The sequence below is a fragment of the Notolabrus celidotus genome, unplaced genomic scaffold (genome assembly GCF_009762535.1).
Source record: "Notolabrus celidotus isolate fNotCel1 unplaced genomic scaffold, fNotCel1.pri scaffold_470_arrow_ctg1, whole genome shotgun sequence".
NCBI classification, from domain to species: domain Eukaryota; kingdom Metazoa; phylum Chordata; class Actinopteri; order Labriformes; family Labridae; genus Notolabrus; species Notolabrus celidotus.
The window spans coordinates 7,619-15,118 of NW_023260278.1; the positions used below are offsets into that span (position 1 = coordinate 7,619).

Below are 7,500 nucleotides of genomic sequence, written 5' to 3' on the forward strand. Positions count from 1 at the left end.
ATCTCAGAGTCTGAAGCAGGACGGCCTCGCACCAGACTACATCTCAGAGTCTGAAGCAGGACGGCCTCGCACCAGACTACATCTAAGAGATGCTTTCAGAGTCTGAAGCAGGACGGTCTCGCACCAGACTACATCTCAGAGTCTGAAGCAGGACGGCCTCGCACCAGACTACATCTCAGAGTCTGAAGCAGGACGGCCTCGCACCAGACTACATCTCAGAGTCTGAAGCAGGACGGCCTCGCACCGGACTACATCTCAGAGATGCTTTCAGAGTCTGAAGCAGGACGGCCTCGCACCAGACTACATCTCAGAGATGTTTTCAGAGTCTGAAGCAGGACGGCCTCGCACCAGACTACATCTAAGAGATGCTTTCAGAGTCTGAAGCAGGACGGCCTCGCACCAGACTACATCTCAGAGATGCTTTCAGAGTCTGAAGCAGGACGGCCTCGCACCAGACTACATCTCAGAGATGCTTTCAGAGTTTGAAGCAGGACGGCCTCGCACCAGACTACATCTAAGAGATGCTTTCAGAGTCTGAAGCAGGACGGCCTCGCACCAGACTACATCTAAGAGATGCTTTCAGAGTCTGAAGCAGGACGGCCTCGCACCAGACTACATCTCAGAGTCTGAAGCAGGACGGCCTCGCACCAGACTACATCTCAGAGTCTGAAGCAGGACGGCCTCGCACCAGACTACATCTCAGAGATGCTTTCAGAGTCTGAAGCAGGACAGCCTCGCACCAGACTACATCTCAGAGATGCTTTCAGAGTCTGAAGCAGGACGGCCTCGCACCAGACTACATCTAAGAGATGTTTTCAGAGTCTGAAGCAGGACGGCCTCGCACCAGACTACATCTAAGAGATGTTTTCAGAGTCTGAAGCAGGACGGCCTCGCACCAGACTACATCTAAGAGATGCTTTCAGAGTCTGAAGCAGGACGGCCTCGCACCAGACTACATCTCAGAGATGCTTTCAGAGTCTGAAGCAGGACGGCCTCGCACCAGACTACATCTAAGAGATGCTTTCAGAGTTTGAAGCAGGACGGCCTCGCACCAGACTACATCTCAGAGATGCTTTCAGAGTCTGAAGCAGGAAGGCCTCGCACCAGACTACATCTCAGAGATGTTTTCAGAGTCTGAAGCAGGACGGCCTCGCACCAGACTACATCTCAGAGTCTGAAGCAGGACGGCCTCGCACCAGACTACATCTAAGAGATGCTTTCAGAGTCTGAAGCAGGACGGCCTCGCACCAGACTACATCTCAGAGATGCTTTCAGAGTCTGAAGCAGGACGGCCTCGCACCAGACTACATCTAAGAGATGCTTTCAGAGTCTGAAGCAGGACGGCCTCGCACCAGACTACATCTAAGAGATGTTTTCAGAGTCTGAAGCAGGACGGCCTCGCACCAGACTACATCTCAGAGATGCTTTCAGAGTCTGAAGCAGGACGGCCTCGCACCAGACTACATCTAAGAGATGCTTTCAGAGTCTGAAGCAGGACGGCCTCGCACCAGACTACATCTCAGAGATGTTTTCAGAGTCTGAAGCAGGACGGTCTCTCAGATCCTCCTCCTCTGGTTCAGCTGATCCTCAGAGTGGAACAGAAACTCTCAGACACACCGAGACGATGGAACAGCCTGCCGGACACATTTACCTGGCTGTTATATTCTATAACTGATTATATTTATTATATTATACATTATATAAATATATTTTTAGTATTATATTTTCATCTTTATTTTATTTAAATACTACTATATTTATGATTAACATTATAAAATAAAAGCTGACAAAATAAACAAACACAATTTATTTACATTTGTTTTTTAAATATATATAATATATATATTTATATTTATATTTATATTTATATTTATATATTCATTTATTTTTTAAACTGTTCAATTTTTATTTAGACTTTAACATTTATCTTTTTTATTGTCTTTACTAGTGTTTTATTTGATACATAATAATAATAATAATCATAATAATAATAATAACAATAACAATAACAATAATAATAATAATAATAATAATAATAATAATAATAATAATAATAATAATAACAATAATAATAATAATAATAATAACAATAATAATAATAATAATAATAATAACAATAATAATAATAATAATAATAACAATAATAATAATAATAATAATAATAACAATAACAATAACAATAATAATAATAATAACAATAATAATAATAATAACAATAATAATAATAATAATAATAATAATAATAATAATAACAATAATAATAATAATAATAATAATAACAATCATATTTTGTTGTTTATGTAATTACATTTCATTACACATGGTGTGCATCAGTCTCTACATTTCTGTTTTAGTTTTCTTTTTTATTTCATTAAATATTTTATTGACATATTTTTTAAATCCCTGTAAGATAAGATCTGAGAAGAGATTCCTTTACTACAAAGCTCTTTGAATTGTATGAAACAAATAAAGATTCACTGATTGATTGATTCTTGTACTGTAGATTAACTTTTGTCATTTAAGGATAAAAACTAGATTTTTTGCTTATATTAATTTACTTTACTATTTATGTGTTCTCCTTTTTATTCCTAACTCCTCCCTCTATATTTAAAACCCGTGTTATGAAGATGGAAGGTTGAATAAAGAAGGAGTCTGTACGTTAAGCAGTGTCTAACTTTACATGAATACATTCAACAGGAACATTTGTGGGCAGCAGAGAGACATGAACATTTATAATAACATTATTATTATTATTTATTATTATTATTATTATGAACACGTCCCACCTCGTGTAAATGGGACTCCTTCTTCCTCGCTGACAGGCTCAGGTGTTTCTCCAGGACGGCACAATACTTCTCCGTCTCTTTGTCGTACTTCTTCCTCGCTTCCTGAAACACCAGATCACAACAAGAAGCTTTCCTTAGAGGACGAAATCAAACATCATCTCAGCTGATGAAGGCTCCAAACTTCTATTTTTATTGCTCACAGGAATTAAAGCCAATGAGGAAGTACTAAAAACTGCAGTTCCTCAAGTGTCCACTAGAGGCTTGCTCCAGACTACAGGAAACCACATACACAACCATTCAAAGAAGACGATCTTTACAGCAGACATGTTTACAGTCTGAAGAGCTCATTTCTCTGTCAGCACACACTGTAAGGGGGAGTTATTCATGACTCAGCAGTTTGAAGATGTTAAACTTATGAGTTCTGCTAAATAAGAGGCACAGCTGACTTTATTGAAAGACAGGAACACTGTAGCTGTTAGTGATGAGGCTGAAGCCCCACCTCTGTACCTCACACTAACTCCACAGAAGTTAGGTCGAATTCAGCGTTTCCAATATGGCCGACGATCGGCTTCAAAACAAGGTGACGTCACGGAGACTACGTCCATGTTTAAACAGGGTCACCACTTCAGAGACAGAAAGACCTCCTGAAGATAAACCTGACTGATACATCAGGGCGTGGCTGGACTCCCTGAGAATAACTCTGCTCTCCCTGAAGATAAGAGACACTAACTGCACACAGCTGTTTCTCTTCCACTGTCCCAGGACATTCAGTCATTATTAGTCACATCAGAACATCAGAACATCAGAACATCAGAACATCAGAACATCAGAACATCAGAGCATCAGAACATCAGAGCATCAGAACATCAGAACATCAGGAGCATCAGAACATCAGAACATCAGAACATCAGAACATCAGAACATCAGAACATCAGGAGCATCAGAACATCAGAACATCAGGAGCATCAGAACATCAGAACATCAGAACATCAGAACATCAGAACATCAGGACATCAGAACATCAGGAGCATCAGAACATCAGAACATCAGGAGCATCAGAACATCAGAACATCAGAACATCAGAACATCAGGAGCATCAGAACATCAGAACATCAGGAGCATCAGAACATCAGAACATCAGAACATCAGAACATCAGAACATCAGGAGCATCAGAACATCAGAACATCAGAACATCAGAACATCAGGAGCATCAGAACATCAGAACATCAGGAGCATCAGAACATCAGGAGCATCAGAACATCAGAACATCAGGAGCATCAGAACATCAGAACATCAGAACATCAGAACATCAGGAGCATCAGAACATCAGGAGCATCAGAACATCAGAACATCAGAACATCAGAACATCAGAACATCAGGAGCATCAGAACATCAGGAGCATCAGAACATCAGAACATCAGAACATCAGGAGCATCAGAGCATCAGAACATCAGGAGCATCAGAACATCAGAACATCAGAACATCAGAACATCAGAACATCAGAACATCAGAACATCAGGAGCATCAGAACATCAGGAGCATCAGAACATCAGAACATCAGAACATCAGGAGCATCAGAACATCAGGAGCATCAGAACATCAGAACATCAGGAGCATCAGAACATCAGAACATCAGAACATCAGAACATCAGGAGCATCAGAACATCAGAACATCAGGAGCATCAGAACATCAGAACATCAGAACATCAGGAGCATCAGAACATCAGGGTGGGTCTCCCACTGTCAGAGGGGCCCATCAGGGTGGGTTTCCCACTGTCAGAGGGGCCCATCAGGGTGGGACGCACCATCCCATGGGGTTTGATTTTGGGTGGAGGTTTTGTGAGCGCGCCGCATCGGGTGAGGACATTGAGATATGCTGTATAGGTGACACCATCGTTCATTAATGCTTATAACATATGTAATATATGGTTGATATGTATGTGATGAATATAATATGGAATGAATATGTTGTGTGATTAATGTATATATGGTGAGTGGAGTGTGTTGTGAATATATATATAATGTACTGTATGAATTTATGTGCTTTGGCAATAATATCTCGTTGTTCATGCCAATAAAGCAAATTTAAATTGAATTGAGAGAGAGAGAGAGAGAGAGAGAGAGAGAGAGAGAGAGAGAGGGAGAGAGAGAGAGAGAGAGAGAGAGAGAGAGAGAGAGAGAGAGAGAGAGAGAGAGAGAGAGAGAGAGAGAGAGAGAGAGAGAGAGAGAGAGAGAGAGAGAGAGAGAGAGAGAGAGAGAGAGGAACAGAGGAACAGAGAGATAGCTGCAGAATGCATCAGAATGTTCCTCTGAACAACAAGGCCTCTGTTCCTGCCCTCTCTCTCTCTCTCTCTCTCTCTCTCTCTCTCTCTCTCTCTCTCTCTCTCTCTCTCTCTCTCTCTCTCTCTCTCTCTCTCTCTCTCTCTCTGTCAATTTTTCAATTCAATTCAATTTAAATTTGCTTTATTGGCATGAACAATGAGATATTATTGCCAAAGCACATAAATTCCTACAGTACATTATATATATTCACGACACACTACACTCACATATATAGATTAATCACACACCATATTCATTCCATATTATATTCATCACATACATATCAACCATATATTACATATGTTATAAGCATTAATGAACGATGGTGTCACCTATACAGCATATCTCAATGTCCTCACCCGATGCGGCGCGCTCACAAAACCTCCACCCAAAATCAAACCCCATGGGATGGTGCGTCCCTCAGGCTGTGACAGGCAGACACATATTTAGCAGCCAGAGGAGCTGCTGACCCTTCCCCCACATTTAATCTGCCTCACTCGTGAACGTCCCTCCACAGCCAGCAGATGGCAGTCTCTCACCTTTCCTTCTCTTGGTTTGTCTCCAGCTCTGCCGCCACACTCACTCATCTCTCTCTCTCTCTCTCTCACACACACACACACACACACACACACACACACACACACACACACACACACACACACACACACACACACACACACACACACACACACAAACACACACACACACACACCACACACACACACACACACACACACACACACACAAACACACACACACACACACACACACACACACACACAGTTTGTCTCCAGCTCTGCCGCCACACTCACTCATCTCTCTCTCTCTCTCACACACACACACACACACACACACACACACACACACACACACACACACACACACACACACACACACACACACACACACACACACACACACACACACACAGTTTGACTCCTGCTGCGTCATGTCAACACTTAGGAGGAGGGCGTCCGTGTGAGATGTGATGCAGCATGACGCGCCATGATTCAAACCTGTGAGGTGAATCTTTGAGGGGAGCAGACGACAGAGTGAAGAAGAAGGATGCTCCTCTCGAGTGTTCACAGAACCTGAACAGAGCCAGCGTTTGATACGCTGACTCTTGGACTGAAATGATCCTTTTGTAACACTTTAAATCTGGCGACCAACATCAGCTGTATAACAACAGCAGAATATCAAAATACAACCTTTTTTATTCAGTATTTTATGTTTACTTGGAGCCAGTCAGTGAAGTAGAAACAAGCTGCAGGCATGCTTCTTCTGAACATGTCTCTGCAGAAACTTTGAGTTAACTCTAGGCGTGATTTTCAGGAGATCGTAGAGTTCATGTGAATATTATCTCGTTTTAAAAGTAGTCTTTCATCGTTTTCTCTGTGTCTGGTTGTAATACCATATTCAACCAGACGGTGGCGCCGGTGCATTTTGTATTGTTTATTTTCACTTGATGCTATGATGCTAATTAGCTGCTGACTGTAGCCACATTCTGCCTGATGAAAGTTTAGGATCAACATGTTGGACCGTGTGCAGGGTTCTTGTATTTTGACATTGAATAATTGTGCCCACTTCCTCGTCTCTTTGTCCTTCACAGTGCAAAGCTGCTGCTTAGCATTCATTGGTTAGCAGAGCGGTGCCACTGAAGCCTGCACCCTGGAGGAAGTGGACTGCCTGTGCAACACTTTGAGACTTCTTTCTCTGAGACTTTTCATGGAGCATAAAGAAGAGTCTGGACCTTAACTGTCTCTGAATATTTGTGGACTCTTCCTCGTGTGTCACACGACCTCCACGCCTGAAGGGTGGAGCTGCGTCAGGCAAAGATGTGATCACTTCTTTCAGGGCTTAACTGGGATTAGCACATCACTCTTGCTGACCTGACTGCACAGATTATACACTCACATCATGTCACAATGAAACAAAGACCCGCTGTAAAGGGACAGATTAGCAGCATATACTCAGATTAACATGTTTAATGCTGCATGTATCTGGAGACCCCTGCAGCGTCTCCTCACGGTGCTTCTGCTGACGACCGGCTGACGACCGGCTGCAGGACGTCAGTCACAGCTTCTTAATGTACGGAGCACGTGCAGAAGGATCTATTGAATGCATGTTTTTACTGTAAGTCTAACAGGAATAAAAAGGTCAAAGGATCCTGATATTGAGATCATAAATGTGACAGGTCTCTGTGTGCAGCTTCTCCATGTTTCCAGCCTCCCGTATGTTCACTCCAGATTTACACTGAAACACTAAAACAACACGGCGTGCTCTGAGGTCTCTGCTCGCCTCAGAGACCTTACAACACGGCGTGCTCTGAGGTCTCTGCTCGCCTCAGAGACCTTACAACACGGCGTGCTCTAAGGTCTCTGCTCGCCTCAG

At 42.5% G+C, this 7,500-nt stretch overlaps 1 long non-coding RNA gene across 1 annotated transcript in view; it reads right to left on the reverse strand.

The window, feature by feature from the left end:
- Positions 1-2,780: 2,780 nt before the first annotated feature.
- Positions 2,781-7,500, reverse strand: part of LOC117809844 — a 9,468-nt gene continuing 4,748 nt past the window's right edge. The window contains exon 3 of the long non-coding RNA XR_004630631.1: positions 2,781-2,888. This is a non-coding gene — a long non-coding RNA (uncharacterized LOC117809844). The remainder of the gene's footprint in view (positions 2,889-7,500) is intronic.